The following is a 16843-nucleotide window of genomic DNA, read 5'->3' as shown; positions in this document are numbered from 1 at the left end:
TAGAGAAGAGCTAACAGCCAGCCCTCTCAAACTCTTCCAAAAATATTACAGAGGAAGAAACACTCCCAAACTCATTCTATGAGGCCAGCATCACCCTGATACCAAAACCAGACAAAGATACTACAAAAAAAGAAAATTACAGACCAATATCAATGATGAATATAGATGCAAAAATCCTCAACAAAATACTAGCAAACAGAATCCAACAACACATTAAAAGGATCATACACCACAATCAAGTGGGATTTATCCCAGGGATGCAAGGATTCTTCAATATACGCAAATCAATCAATGTGATACATCATATTAACATACTGAAGAATAAAAACCATATGATCATCTCAATAGATGCAGAGAAAGCTTTTGACAAAATTCAACACCGATTTATGATAAAAAACTTTCCAGAAAGTAGGCATAGAGAGAACCTGCCTCAACATGATAAAGGCGATACACGACTAACCCACAGCAAACATCATTCTCAATGGTGAAAAACTGAAAGCATTTCCTCTAAGATCAGGAATGAGACAAGGATGTCCACTCGCACTGCTATTATTCAACATAGTTTCGGAAGTCCTAGCCACGGCAATCAGAGAAGAAAAAGAAATAAAAGAAATATAAATTGGGAAAGAAGTAAAACTGTCACTGTTCGCAGATAACATGGTACTATACATAGAGAATCCTAAAAATGCAACCAGAAAATCACTAGAGCTAATCAATGAATTTGGTAAAGTTGCAGGATACAAAATTAATGCACAGAAATCTCTTGCATTCCTATACACAAATGATGAAAAATCTGAAACAGAAATTATGGAAACACTCCCATTTACCATTGCAACAAAAAGAATAAAATACCTAGGAATAAACCTACCCAGGGAGATAAAAGACCTGTATACAGAAAACTATAAGACACTGATGAAAGAAATCAGAGATGATACCAAGAGATGGAGAGATATACCATGTTCTTGGATTGGAAGAATTAATATTGTGAAAATGACGACACTATCCAAAGCAATCTACAGATTCAAAGCAATCCCTATCAAACTACCAATGGTATTTTTTACGGAACTAGAACAAATCATCTTAAAATTTGTATGGAGAAACAAAAAACCCCGAATAGCTAAAGCGGTCTTCAGGGAAAAAATGGAGCTGGAGCAATCAGACTCCCTGACTTCAGACTAGACTACAAAGTTACAGTAATCAAGGCAATATGGTACTGGCACAAAAACAGAAACACAGATCAATGGAACAAGATAGAAAGCCCAGAGATAAACCCACACACCTATGGTCAGCTAATCTATGACAAAGGAGGCAAAGATATACAATGGAGAAAAGACAGTCTCTTGAATAAGTGGTGCTGGGAAAACTGGACAGCTACATGGAAAAGAATGAAATTAGAACACTCCCTAACACCATACACAAAAATAAACTCAAAATGGATTTGAGACCTAATGTAAGAGCGGACACTATAAAACTCTTAGAGGAAAACATAGGAAGAACACTCTTTGACATAAATCACACCAACATCTTTTTTGATCCACCTCCTACAGTAATGGAAATAAAAAGAAAAAAATGGGACCTAATGAAACTTCAAAGCTTTTGCACAGCAAAGGAAACCATAAACAAGATCAAAAGACAACCCTCAGAATGGGAGAAAATATTTGCAAATGAATCAACGGACAAAGAATTAATCTCCAAAATGTATAAACAGCTCATGCAGCTCAACATTAACGAAACAAACAACCCAATTCAAAAATGGGCAGAAGACCCAAATAGACATTTCTCCAAAGAAGACATATGGAAGGACAAGAAGCACATGAAAAGCTGCTCAACGTCACTAATTATTACAGAAATGCAAATCAAAACTACAATGAGGTATCACCTCACACCAGTTAGAATAGGCATCATCAGAAAATCTGCAAACAACAAATGCAGGAGAGGGTGGGGAGAAAAGGGTACCCTCTTGCACTGTTGGTGGGAATGTAAATTGATACAGCCACTATGGAGAACAGTATGGAGGTTCCTTAAAAAACTAAAAATAGAATTACCATGTGATCCAGCAATGCAACTACTCAGCATATACCCAGAGAAAACCATAATTCAAAAAGACACCAGCACCCCAATATTCATTGCAGAACTATTTACAACAGCCAGGTCATGGAAGTAACCTAAATGCCCATCGACAGACGAATGGATAAAGAAGTTGTGATACATATATAGAATGGAATAGTACTCAGCCATAAAAAGGAACGAAATTGAGTCATTTGTTGAGACGTGGATGGATCTAGAGACTGTCATATGGAGTGAAGTAAGTCAGAAAGAGAACAACAAATATCGTATATTAACGCATGTATGTTGAACCTAGAAAAATGGTACAGATGAACTGGTTTGCAGGGCAGTAGTTGAGACACAGATGTAGAGAACAAACATATGGACACCAAGGGGGAAAGTGGTGACGGGTTGGGGGGTGGTGTCATGAATTGGGAGATTGGGATTGACATGTATACACTGATGTGTATAAAACTGATGACTAATAAAAACCTGTTGTATAAAAAATATGTAAAATAAAATTAAGAAATTCAAAAAAAAAAGAAAATCCTAAAGACTCTATCAAAAATAACCTGTTAAATATAATCAATGAATTCAGTAAAGCTGTAGAATACAACATTAACATTGAAAAATCAGTAGCATCTCTATTATAACAAATTATCTGGAAAAGAAAGAAAATTATTCCATTTATAGTAGCATCAAAAACAATAGCCTATTTAGGAGTGAAGTTAACCAAGGAGGTGAAAGAGCTCTACTCTGAAAACTACAAGACACTGATGAAAGAAAGAAATCAAAGACAACACAAATAATTGGAAAGGTATCCTGTGTTCATGGATTTGAAGAATATTGCTGCAATGTCAACACTACCAAAAGCCATCTAGAGATTTGATGCAATTCCTATCAACATTCCAATGGCATTTTTTACAGAAGTAGAAACCAATGCTAAAATTTATATGGAAGCACAAAAGACTCTGAATAGCCAAAGCAATCCTGAGAAAAAAGGACAAAGTAGCTGGTATCACTTTCTTGATTTTAAGCTATACTTATAAAACTACAGGAATCAACAGTATGGTACTGGCATAAAAACAGATAAATAGACCAATGGAACAGAATCAAGAGCCCAGAAATAAACCCAAGTATATATGGTCAGATAATATTTGACAAGGAAGCCAGTAATACTCAATGGAGAAAATACAGTCTCTGCAATAAATGGTAAAAATTGGATATCCACATGGAGAAGAATGAAATTCCACCCCTATCGTACACCACTCACAAAAATTAATTACAAATGGATCAAAGACATAAACGTAAGACCTGAAACCATAAAACTCCTAGCAGAAAACATAGAAAAAAAGCTCCTTGACATGGATCTTGGCAAAGATTTTTTAAAATATGACACCTAAATCACAAGCAACAAAATAAAAGATAAACAAGTGGAACTACATCAAACCAGAAAGCTGCACAGCAAAAGAAAAAAGTCAACAAAATTAAAAGATAACCTTTGGAATGGGAAGAAGCATTTGCAAACCATTTATCTGAAAAGGGGCTAATATCCAAAATACACAGGGAACTCATATGCACAAAAAATAAGAATCCAATTAAAGGATGGGCAAAGAACTTAAATACATACTTGTCCAAAGAAGATACACGAATGGCCAACAGGTACATGACAATGCTCAATATCACTAATCATTAGAGAAATACAAATCAAAACCACAATGAGATATCACCTTACTCCTGTCAGGATGGCTAGCATTAAAAAGACAAAAGATAACAAACGTTGCCAGGATACAAAGAAAAGGGAACCCTTGTGCACACTTGGTGGGATTATAAATTGTGTCAGCCACTATGTTAAACAATATGGAGGTTCCTCCAAACATTAAAAATAGAACTGCCTTATGGGAGTTCTATCCAGACATCCCACTTCTGGGAATATACCTGAAGAAAACAAAAACATCTGGAAGTGGTATCTGCATCCCCATGTTCACAACAGCATTATTTACAATAGCCAAGACATGGAAACAACCTAAGTATCCATCAATGGATGAATGGATAAAGAAGCTCTGCTATATACACATAATGGAATATTATTTAGTGTAAGAAACGAGGAAATCCTGCTATTTGTGACAACACAGATGGCCCTTGAGGGCATTATGCTAAGTGAAATAAATCAGGGAGAGAAAGACAAAGATTAGATGATCTTACTTATACGTGGCATCTGATAAAATAGCCAAAATCATGGAAAAAGTGATCAGATCTGTGGTTATCAGAGGTGGAGAAGAGGCATAGAGGGAACTTTCCTCCACATAATAAAGGCCATATATGACAAACCCACAGCCAACATCGTCCTCAATGGTGAAAAACTGAAAGCTTTTCCACTAAGATCAGCAACAAGATAAGGTTGCCCACTCTCTCCACTCTTATTCAACATAGTTTTGGAAGTTGTAGCCACAGCAATTAGAGCAGAAAAGGAAATAAAAGGAATCCAAATCAGAAAAGAAGAAGTAAAACTGTCACTGTTTGCAGATGACATGATACTATACATAGAGAATCCTAAAGATGCTACCAGAAAACTACTAGAGCTAATCAATGAATTTGTTAAAGTGGCAGGATACAAAATTAATGCACAGAAATCTCTTGCATTCCTATACACTAATGATGAAAAATCTGAAAGTGAAATCAAGAAAACACTCCCATTTACCACTGCAACAAAAAGAATAAAATATCTAGGAATAAACCTACGTAAGGAGACAAAAGACCTGTATGCAGAAAATTATAAGACAGTGATGAAAGAAATTGAAGATGATACAAATAGATGGAGAGATATACCATGTTCTTGGATTGGAAGAATCTACATTGTGAAAATGACTCTACTACCAAAAGCAATCTACAGATTCAATGCAATCCCTATCACACTACCACTGGCATTTTTCACAGAACTAGAACAAAAAATTTCACAATTTGTATGGAAACACAAAGGACTCCAAATAGCCAAAGCAATCTTGAGAACGAAAAATGGAGCTGGAGGAATCAGGCTCCCTGACTTCAGACTATACTACAAAGCTACAGTAATCAAGACAGTATGGTACAGGCACAAAAACAGAAAGATCAATGGAACAGGATAGAAAGACCAGAGATAAACCCACGCACATATGGTCACCTTATCTTTGATAAAGGAGGCAGGAATGTACAGTGGAGAAAGGACAGCCTCTTCAATAAGTGGTGCTGGGAAAACTGGACAGGTACATGAAAAAGTATGAGATTAGGTCACTCCCTAACACCATACACAAAAATAAGCTCAAAATGGATTAAAGACCTAAATGTAAGGCCAGAAACTATCAAACTCTTAGAGGAAAACATAGGCAGAACATTCTATGACATAAATCACAGCAAGATCCTTTTTGACCCACCTCCTAGAGAAATGGAAATAAAGACAAAAATAAACACATGGGACCTAATGAAACTTAAAAGCTTTTGCACAGCAAAGGAAACCATAAACAAGACCAAAAGATAACCCTCAGAATGGGAGAAAATATTTGCAAATGAAGCAACTGACAAAGGATTAATCTCCAAAATTTATAAGCAGCTCATGCAGCTCAACAGCAAAAAAACAAACAACCCAATCCAAAAATGGGCAGAAGACCTAAATAGACATTTCTCCAATGAAGATATACAGACTGCCAACAAACACATGAAAGAATGCTCAACATCTTTAATCATTAGAGAAATGCAAATCAAAACTACAATGAGATATCATCTCACACCAGTCAGAATGGCCATCATCAAAAAATCTAGAAACAATAAATGCTGGAGAGGGTGTGGAGAAAAGGGAACCCTCTTGCACTGTTGGTGGGAATGTAAATTGATACAGCCACTATGGAGAACAGTATGGAGGTTCTTTAGAAAACTAAAAATAGAACTACCATATGACCCAGCAATCCCAGTACTGGGCATATACCCTGAGAAAACCATAATTCAAAAAGAGTCATGTACCAAAATGTTCATTGCAGCTCTATTCACAATAGCCCGGAGATGGAAACAACCTAAGTGTCCATCATCGGATGAATGGATAAAGAAGATGTGGCACATATATACAATGGAATATTACTCAGCCATAAAAAGAAACGAAACTGAGCTATTTGTAGTGAGGTGGATGGACCTAGAGTCTGTCATACAGAGTGAAGTAAGTCAGAAAGAGAAAAGACAATACCGTATGCTAACGCATATATATGGAATTTAAGAAGAAAAAAAATGTCATGAAGAACCTAGCGGTAAGACAGGAATAAAGACACAGACCTACTAGAGAATGGACTTGAGGATATGGGGAGGGGGAAGGGTAAGCTGTGACAAAGCAAAAGAGAGTCATGGACATATATATATACACTACCAAACATAAGGCAGATAGCTAGTGGGAAGCAGCCGCATAGCACAGGGAGATCAGCTCGGTGCTTTGTGACACCCTGGAGGGGTGGGATAGGGAGGGTGGGAGGGAGACGCAAGAGGGAGGGGATATGGGAACATATGTATATGTATAACTGATTCATTTTGTTTCTAAAGCAGAAACTAACACACCATTGTTAAGCAATTATACTCCAACAAAGGTGTAAAAAAAAAAAAAAAAAAGACCAAAAGACAACCCTCAGAATGGGAGAAAATATTTGCAAATGAAGCAACTGACAAAGAATTAATCTCCAAAATTTATAAGCAGCTCATGCAGCTCAATAACAAAAAAACAAACAACCCAATCCAAAAATGGGCAGAAGACCTAAATAGACATTCCTCCAAAGAAGATATACAGATTGCCAACAAACACATGAAAGAATTCTCAACATCTTTAATCATTAGAGAAATGCAAATCAAAACTACAATGAGATATCATCTCACACCAGTCAGAATGGCCATCATCAAAGAATATAGAAACAATAAACGCTGGAGAGGGTGTGGAGAAAAGGGAACACTCTTGCACTGCTGGTGGGAATGTGAATTGGTACAGCCACTATGGAGAACGGTATGGAGCTTCCTTAAAAAACTACAAATAGAACTACCATATGACCCAGCAATCCCACTACTGGGCATATACCCTGAGAAAACCATAATTCAAGAAGAGACATGTACCAAAATGTTCATAGCAGCCCTATTTACAATAGCCCGGAGATGCAAACAACCTAAGTGCCCATCATCGGATGAATGGATAAAGAAGATGTGGCACATACATACAATGGAATATTACTCAGCCATAAAAAGAAACGAAACTGAGCTATTTGTAGTGAGGTGGATGGACCTAGAGTCTGTCATACAGAGTGAAGTAAGTCAGAAAGAGAAAGACAAATACCGTATGCTAACACATATATATGGAATTTAAGAAAAAAAATGTCATGAAGAACCTAGGGGCAGGACAGGAATAAAGACACAGACCCACTAGAGAATGGACTTGAGGATATGGGGAGGGGGAAGGGTAAGCTGTGACAAAGCGAGAGAGTGGCATGGACATATATACACTACCAAATGTAAAACAGATAGCTAGTGGGAAGCAGCCACATAGCATAGGGAGATCAGCTCGGTGCTTTGTGACTACCTAGAGGGGTGGGATAGGGAGGGTGGGAGACGCAAGAGGGAAGAGATATGGGAACCTATGTATATGTATAACTGATTCACTTTGTTATAAAGCAGAAACTAACACACCATTGTAAAGCAATTATACTCCAATTAAGAAAAAAAAACAAAACCCTCAGAACTGGTGGATCCCATTTTAGAGATGAGGAAGAAGAGGCTCAGGGGATGGAAGTGAACTTGTCCAAGGTCACACATGCAGGAAGCAACAGAGGCAGGCCTTCTTTGCACCTTCAGCCCCTGGCATCCAGTCCCCTCCGTGCACACACAGATCCTTTCCTCCTCCATACCAGCCCCCACTTCCCAACACAGATCTTGTCAGCTCCTCCCCTGCCCAAAATGGTTAGTGGTTTCCCACCACATATCAACTGTCCTCCAAACAGCTCACCTGAGAGGTCTAATTCTTCCCCACTTTGCTCCCTGCCAGCCTTTCCCACCATTACATGCCTCCCCCAACTCCCGCCCACATTCACGCATACAGACCCCTGCATTCCCCATCTGTTTGTCCTTCTCCAAAGATGCCCTGCCTTTTCTTACCTGGGAGCCTTTGCTCAGGCTGTGCTCGGATCTCAGCCGCCCTCCCTCCATCTACGTCTTGCCCTACCCCACCCCAACTGCTCAAACCACACTGCCTCTAAAAATCTGTCCCCACGCCCCCAGCCAGAATCCAAAGTTGCTCCAAGGTTCCAGGAATGCTTTGCTTAACCTTGATCACAATGTTGCTCTCTGCCCGCGTGTGTTATGTGCCTGTCTCCCTGCTAGAGTGCAAACACTGTGTCTGATCATCTCTGAAATCCCTGCCACACCCTCACCCAGCACCCTGTTCGACTGAGCCAGTTTCCATAAAAATCACAACAGCCACAGTGATCAAGTCGCTACGTTCTTGGGCAGTTTCTTCCACAGAATGCTCGGACACAGATGATCTCCATTAACGAATCCAATTTGTTAACTTGTAAGTGTATTTGCTGCACTGCACTTCATTAAATGTAGGAAAAACAGAACACCATCCATCCCCAAGTATCTTCCCTATTAATCTGTTTTGTACCTGAAATTCTATTGAACAGTACACAGAAGGAGATTAAATACTGCAAAGGGTCAACCTTGTAAGGCACGAGCAGCCATTAAAACTTTAGCAAGGGGCTTCCCTGGTGGCACAGTGGTTAAGAATCCACCTGGCAATGCAGAGGACACGGGTTCGAGCCCTGCTCCGGGAAGATCCCACATGCCGCGGAACAACTAAGCCCGTGCACCACAACTGCTGAGCCTGTGCTCTAGAGCCCGTGCGCCACAACTAAGCCTGTGCTCTAGAGCCCGCGAGCCACAACTACTGAAGCCCTTGTGCCTAGACCCCGTGCTCTGCAACAGAAGCCACCGCAATGAGAAGCCCGCGCACTGCAATTAAGAGTGGCCCCTGCTCGCCGCAACTAGAGAAAGCCCGTGCACAGCAACCAATGCAGCCAAAAATTTTTAAAATTAAAAAAAAAAAGACACTTTAGCAAGGACCAGCTTCTCAGATTATCCCCGGAAAAGTAGGCATCAAGACCTGGGCATAGTCAGGGACATTTTGAAAGGAATGAGAAAAGGGGCGGGGGGGTAGAAGCTGCTCATAGTAAGAGTTCCCCAGTTGTGGAGGTGGGTGACACTTCCAGGAGGATGCAACCCATCACCAAGAGAGAAGGGTCAGGCACTTTACAGGTTACACTTATTTTTTCAGTTGAACACTGGGGAAGGTCAGGCAGGCATTGAAACCTGAACCTTGAAAACATTTTGCTAAGTAAAAGAAGCCAGTCACAAAGGACCACATACTGTAGGATTCCATTTATATGAAATGATGTCCAGAATAGACAAACCCATAGAGAGAGAAAGGAGACTAGCGGTTGCTTAAGGCTGGGGGAGGGTGGGGTGGGAGGAAATGGAGGAGAGGGACTGCTGAAAGTTATGGGATTTCTTTGGGGGATGATGAAAATGTTCTAAAATTGACTATGGTGATAGTTGCACAACCCTGTGAATATATTCTCACTGAATTTTACACTTTGAGTAAGTTGTGTGGCACATGAATTCCAATAAAGCTGCTGTTAAAATTTAAAAAATTAAAAAAGGAGGTGGAGAAGGGTGGGAGAAGTTGGATGAAGGTGGTCAAAAGGCACAAACTTCCAGTTATAAGACAAATAAGTGCTAGGGATGCATGATGACTATATGCATGATATATATGTAAGTTGTAGGATAAATATATATATAAGTTGTTAAGAGCATCCTAAGGGTTCTCATCGCAAGGAAAAAAATTTTTTCTTTATTTTATATTGATATGAAATGGTGGATGTTAACTAAACTTAATGTGGTAATCATTTCACTATATATTTAAGTCAAATCATGCTGTACACCTTAAACTTACACAGTACTGTATGTCAATTACACCTCAATAATACCGGGGGGGAAAAGATAACACATATGGCAAAACAGCACATGAACAGATGCTCGACATCATTAGTCCTTAGGGAAATGCATGAGGAAGGATTAAAAGAGGCACGAGAAAACTTTTGGGGGTGACGCATCTGTTTACTCTCTTGATTGTGGTGATGGTTTAATAGGTATACGACATGTTAAAAAATATAAAATTGCACACTTTAAATACAGTAAGTCCCCGACATACGAACCTTCAAGTTGTGACCTTTCAAAGATGCGAACGTGCGGTCCATCAGAGTCAGGCGTGAGTGACATTGCAGCTCACCCTCCGTCTCCTGTTGCTGATGATCCTTCAGCTCTTCCACCTCCCACCTCCTCTCCCTCCTCCAGTCAGTAACTCTTCTTGCCTGTTCACTCGATGTCAGCCCCTGTGTGCCAGCTGTTGTACTGTACTACTGTACTTTTCAAGGTAATGTACTGTAAGACTCAAAAGGTTTTATATTTTTGTGTTTGTTTTTTATGTATCATTTCTGTGAAAAGTATTATAAACCTATTACAGTACACTACTATTAACATATAGCCGATTGTGTTAGTTGTGTACCTAGGCTAACTTTGTTGGACTTACGAACAAACTGGACTTATGAACATGCTCTCGGAACGTAACTCGTTGGTATGTAGGGGGCTTACTGTATGAGTACCTCAAAAGAAGCTGTTTTAAAGAAAGAAAAAAAAAGCAAAGAAGTGGGGAGTGAGACTTTTTTTTTTTTTTTTTTTTTTTTTTGTGGTACACAGGCCTCTCACTGTTGTGGCCTCTCCCGTTGCGGAGCACAGGCTCCGGACGCGCAGGCTCAGCGGCCATGGCTCACGGGCCCAGCCGCTCCGCGGCATGTGGGATCCTCCCGGACCGGGGCACGAACCCGTGTTCCCTGCATCAGCAGGCGTCCGGGGAGAGGCCACAACAGTGAGAGGCTCGCGTTCCGCAAAAAAACCCACCAACAACAAAAAACAAACTTGAATCAAATCATAATGCAGCTGTTTACAATAAACATAGGAGGAAGGGAATTCTAACATGGAGAGAAATCCAAACCTCCCAACCAACTATGGTGGTTAAAATCCCAGGGTGCTCCTGCCAAATTCAGGATATGTTACTCACTCCAGATAACCTGCCTGTGATCTCCAGGTGGAGAGACGATCAATGTTCCTTTGGCCCCTGATGCTGTTCAACAACAGCAGTCATTCTCGCAGTGCTGTCAAAAGCCATGGAATGTTTCTGTTTCTTTCCACCAAGGGATTAAAGAGATTGGATCTGGATTGTGAAGCCAAGGAGGGAAGGTCCCACTGCCTAGCATTTCTCCTCAGGAATCAATTCTCCCAAGTGATAAGAATCAACCTTTAGATTAGAGGTCAATTAGCCAAATGGGAGTCATCTTGCAGGTTCATTACAAAATGGATGCTGAGCCATGTTGTACAATGAGTAAGCCAGTCTGTGGAAATCCTACAGGAGGCTTCCAGTTACCATTCACTTTGGAATGCTCACCTACCTTCAGCTTCCTCATTTAAATTTTGTGTGACTGACATAAAAGTGCATGCTTATTGAAGAGTTTCATAGAGGTAACACTAAGGATTATTGATAAAAGTAGAGTTACAGTTCAAGTTTTTGGAGAATTTGCATCAGAATGTCACCATTGTAAACATCTTGAGTAAATGTGGACCGGAAGAGCTCTTTTCAGTTTACTGGGTTTATCCAAGACTGGGATATTTCTTAGGATTTGGTGGCTTTGGGTGAACATACCTTCACTTTGATCTGCTCCAACAGCAAACAACAACAAAACACCCCATAAACCAAGATATCATTAGCTGGGCCTCTAGAAGCCTCAACTCCTGCTAAACTGATACCATGATTGCTCTTCAAAATCACCTGGAGGAGGTCTCCCTCATTGCTTTCAGAGAACACAATTCACTCTGCTTTGAAAGCCTCCCCAGCTCCTTTCATTTAACTCTGCCTTCACCTTTCTTTAAGGCTACCCCAAATCCCCGGCTGTACCCAGGATAATTCAAAGAAACTACCCCTGGCTACTGTGAATTGTGCTTTCAGAAAGCAACAACCAGCCAGAGCACACGCAGCCCGGTGAGCCTGCAGGGGGACTGGGGTGGATCCTGAGAGGAAACGAAGTCAGGGAAGGTCGCCAGCTGGAGAATGAAATGATGGAATTTATGTTTCTAAGTGTTGGCCCTGGTTGAAGTGTAGAAATTAGAATGGAGAACTAAGGAGGATCCAGAACACAGGAGGGATGATACCACAGCTGAGCCCTGAACACCTTGGTTGGGGCGGGGGAGGTGTCAGGAGCACCCACTCGGCAGAAAATCCAAATACAACCTTATAATCAACCATCTGCAGATTCAACTAACCTCAGGTGTGTAGCACTGCAGTATCTATTTATTGAAAAAAATCCACCTATCAGTTCAAACTCGTGTTGTTCAAGGGTCAACTGTACTTACATGGTACTAGAAGGTAAGGATGGGTGTTGAGGCTGAAAAGTTTGAGTTTTGAGGAAGGACCTTCAGAAAGCTCCTATTTAATGGCTTGAAGCAAGAGATGGGTCATTTCCTGAGAAGTGGGGCAGTGGAAAGGATCTCCAGGGTCTGAGATACTTTGAATTCACTGGGGGTGAAGGAGGGCGGGGCAGGGGATGGGGCGGGCCCACCAGAAGCCCTCAGCAGCTTGAAGGCTTGAAAGTGTGATTATGCAGGATCGTGAAACAAAAGAACCATGATTAACTATCGATATCATCTGTGCCCTAATTCAGAAGGCTCACTAGATGCCAAGCACACACTAGGCATTTCTGTATAACTTGACCTCATACCAACCTCACAAAGGCAACCTTTCCAGAGGATGATTAGCATTTTACAGTCAAAAATCCTGTGGCTCAGAGAAGTTAAGGAACCCGACCAGGGTCACCGAGGCAGAACTTAAGAGCCCTGTGTCCTAGGGTATCTGGCTTCAGAGCCCCATTATTCACCCTCCTTAAAGGACAGCAGGACTTTAAAATAATTTCACTCACTTTTTAAGGGAGAAATTATAGATAAAGCTAGCAGTTGACGAACATGAAGGAGCCTGAGAATCACTGAAATAAATTAACAAGCAAACCTAAGTGTTTACATTTAACTCTACAAGTTACATTTTCAGTTCCTTAAATTAACAGTTTCACCGTAATGATAACCCACTCTTTTTGTCTGCAATTTCAAACCGGTTTTAAATATTACTGAGATTTTTTTTTTGATTGCTTGACCAATTTGCTAATTAAGCAAACACTGGGCCTCCCCTCCCAGCACCCGTTCCCCCCACCCCCGTTCCCGGCCCCGGGATGGGGAAAGGTGCCCGAGAGGCGCTTACAGTGATTTCTGCCTCTTCTCTCTTCGAAACTGTTTTGAGGAGCAAATAACCGAGCGCCTGAGAAAGCTCTGAAGACGCCTGTGAGGTTGCTCGGAGATGAAACGCTGAAAGCATCGCCCGAGGTCCGGCCCGCCCACCACACCTGAGAGATGCGCGCGCAGCCGGAAAAGCCGGACCAGCTGCGCACACGCGGAAGCGCCCGGAGACAAAATGGCGCCGCCGCCGGCGCGGGCCCTTAAGCGCTACGGTGGCCCTCGGGGGCCATTACAGTTTTAGGACCGCGACTCGCTTGTGGTTCCTGGTGGAGCGAAGGGGACGTCCGCCGAGAGACTCGAACAACCCTGACTGGGCGTGGGGCCGAAACATCGAGGACCGCTAGATGAGGGTGCCCCCAGCAGGCCACAGTCAGATGAGGAGAGAAGAGCAATGCCATTCACTGAATTCTTTCATTTATTCATGCACTCATGAGCACCGACAAACTTCCGTTTGTTCTTGGAAGTGACCCCTTCCGCGATGCTGTAAGGGAAGTTCTGCTTCCGGAGGGAGGCTGGACGAAACGAGATTGTCCCCCCAACAGAATGATACCAATCACTTACTGAGAGCAAGGCTCTGTGCTAAGTGCCCTGGAAGGATGCCAGGATGGCCTCTTACCTACAATCTGGTGGTGACATGTACGGGCCACCTACCAGACACAGAGCAGAGGCAAGTTCAATGCCGGCTGTGGGTAGATGAGGAGAGAACCGCCCTGGGAAAGAGGAGGTGCGACCCGACCACTTTGTTTTTATTACTGGGGGTAGAGGCTGAGGGTAGTGGGCAGAGGGGCTGGCCTGCAGTAGCCCTGGAGCTGTGTTCCCTTCTCCCACTTCCATTTCCTGTGGTCCTCACTGGTGTTAGGAGAGGTTGTCCTTCCCTTGGGCAAAGAACAGTAAAGATTTCTGCCTACTGGCCTCAGTGTGGGTCACAGACATTTCAACTCCTTCACAGAAATGAAAATACCTGGAGCATTGTTTGAAACCAACAAACATACAAAATAATAATAATATGCATTCCACTGTGGGGGAGATTGCACCCAACATTGTCTATGACACCTCACAGGGTGTTATAACTGCCTCCCAGTAGGCTATTCAGCTCTCTTTTAAGCCAGGTGCTTCTGGGTAATGGGGCATGTATCAATCTACTATTGCCACAATAAAGCTGTGTAACAAACTGCTCCAAAACTCAGAGGCAAAAGACCATCATTTATTCTCACTCACGCATCTAGGAGTCAAGCTGGTCTGGGCTGGGTTCCGATGGGCTTGGCTCCAAGCTGCAGACTGGGTCCAGGTCACATTTCTATCACTTCCCTTGGACCAGTGGGCCAGCTGGCGTTCACTCTTCTCATGATGATGTTAGGAGCAAGAAAACAAACTCAACTGTACAAGTCCAGTTTAAACCTTTGCTTGCATCACATCTGCCCACCTCCCATGGTCAGAGAAAATCCACATGGCCAAGCCCAACATGAATGAAGCAGGAAAGTACATTTCTCTCACATAGGAAAGGGAAGCATGTGTGCATATTTTAAGCAATAATCTAATTTGACACAAAGCACATGATTACACAGTGAACTCCACAGTTAGGAGCCCACTGTCACACTTCCTTCATTGAAAACGTGTTCCCTGGTTAGAGATGATGCTATGTACTGCGGAGATGGACATAGCATTCTCTAAGTCCGCAGATGCCAGTGCCACAGGCAGGGAGGGTACAGCCACATGTGGACAATGACTCTACAGTTGACAGGCATATTGCTGCCTCCTCCAGGAGTTGAATGTAACCCACCAGCCACCAGCTGGCCACCTGGTCCCCCCAAAGATTAGTGTCCTATCAGGTCCTCAAAGTTGGCTTCTGCTGTTGTCAGGCTGGGTCCTCCGCAGTGGTAGTCAGGCAGCCAGATCAGCCTTGATGAAGGGCTGAACCCATGCATAGCCTCCATCCTGTTACTACAGCGACTTTGTATATGGTTTCTTTGAACAAGCACTGGGGGTCTTGGGCTTGGCGGGGGCAGTGAGTGGGAAAAGCCAATATCCACAGTTTACAAAGACCTCCTCTATACTGAATGCCTTCTCCTGGGTATTTACACAGGGCAAGATATCTTCACATTCTGGGCCCATGCAGAAAAATTCATCCCCATACTTCCCCACCAGACGGCCATACCTAATCTCCAATCATGTTCTTTCCAAGTCTCTGATCAACTGGTCAACCCTTTAGCCAGTGTCCCTCAGTCCCTCAGGCCATCTCTACTCATGTAAGAAGTGGAAAACCAGTCATCCACTCAGTGTTCTAGCATCTGAGATGATTTCCCTTCGCCACTGTCTTTTCAGAGCTGCACCCAAGTGAGGCTGTAATACAGTAGCTGCTCACGTCTGGCTCATGCCAGCATATTATGCGGGTGTCACGGACTGGACACGGGGAAATCCCCTGAGTCTGTACGTGTGGGTGGAGGAGTGGTCGAAGCAGGTGTTATGGGAATCTGTCATTTTCAGGCCCAGTCCTGTAGACCCACTTTCCTCTTTACAGTGGAATGTTTCTGTGTACATCCAATTTTATGGATCAGATGAAACTAAATTCATGAAGGGTAGTTCAGATGACTGGTAGTGCCAGCTGACAGGTCCTGTGGCCTTCAGTTGAAGGTGCAGCCAGCCTGCAATGAGGGAGCTAGGGGAATATGTACCCCTACCTTGCCAGTGCTCCCCATTGGCTGCATCTGACCAGAAGCCAGAGAGCCCATTGATGTGTCCACATAAGCCAGCCTCTGGGGGCTCAGAGCAGGATGAAGGGGAGAAATTCATTGGTTGGGCTGTGGTGTCAGCCTCTAGTATGGCCCCCAGTGACCTCCACCCCCTGGAATTCACCCCCCGTGTAGTCCTCTCCCATATTATACTAGGGTTGGTCTGTGTGACCAGTAACATATAGCAGAAATGATGAAATGTCATTCAACGGTTAGGTTATGAAAAGGCACTACAGCTCGGGGTTTAGTTGTTGTGGCAGATAGCTTCCTAAGATGGCCCCATGATCCCTGCCGCCTGGTATTCGTGCCCTGGTGTAAAACCCTTTCTTTGAGTGTAGGCTGGACCAAGTGACTCGAATCTAATGAACAGAATATGGCAAAAGTGATGGGATACAAAGGACCGTGGCTTCCATCTTGCCTGCATGCTCTCCTTCCTGCTCGCTTGCTCTGATGAAGCAAGCGGCCCACCGGAGAGGCCCACGTGGTAAGGAGCTGAGGGAGACCTCTGGCCAAGAGCCAGCGAAGAACTGAGGCCCTCAGTCCAACAGCCTGTGAGGAACTGAATCCTGACAACACCCACAGGAGTGTGTGGGAAAGTATCACCCAGGTGAGATTTACAAATCTTA

At 42.8% G+C, this 16843-nt stretch overlaps 1 long non-coding RNA gene across 1 annotated transcript in view; it reads right to left on the bottom strand.

Annotated features, from left to right (window-relative positions):
• Window positions 1-13602, bottom strand: part of LOC132502654 (uncharacterized) — a 59166-nt gene extending 45564 nt beyond the window's left edge. The window contains exon 1 of the long non-coding RNA XR_009534512.1: window positions 13454-13602. This is a non-coding gene — a long non-coding RNA (uncharacterized LOC132502654). The remainder of the gene's footprint in view (window positions 1-13453) is intronic.
• Between the last annotated feature and the right edge of the window lie 3241 nt (window positions 13603-16843).

The sequence above is a fragment of the Mesoplodon densirostris genome, chromosome 15 (assembly GCF_025265405.1).
Source record: "Mesoplodon densirostris isolate mMesDen1 chromosome 15, mMesDen1 primary haplotype, whole genome shotgun sequence".
NCBI classification, from domain to species: domain Eukaryota; kingdom Metazoa; phylum Chordata; class Mammalia; order Artiodactyla; family Ziphiidae; genus Mesoplodon; species Mesoplodon densirostris.
The sequence above is the reverse complement of the archived record's forward strand: the minus strand, read 5'-3'. Positions and strand labels throughout refer to the sequence as shown.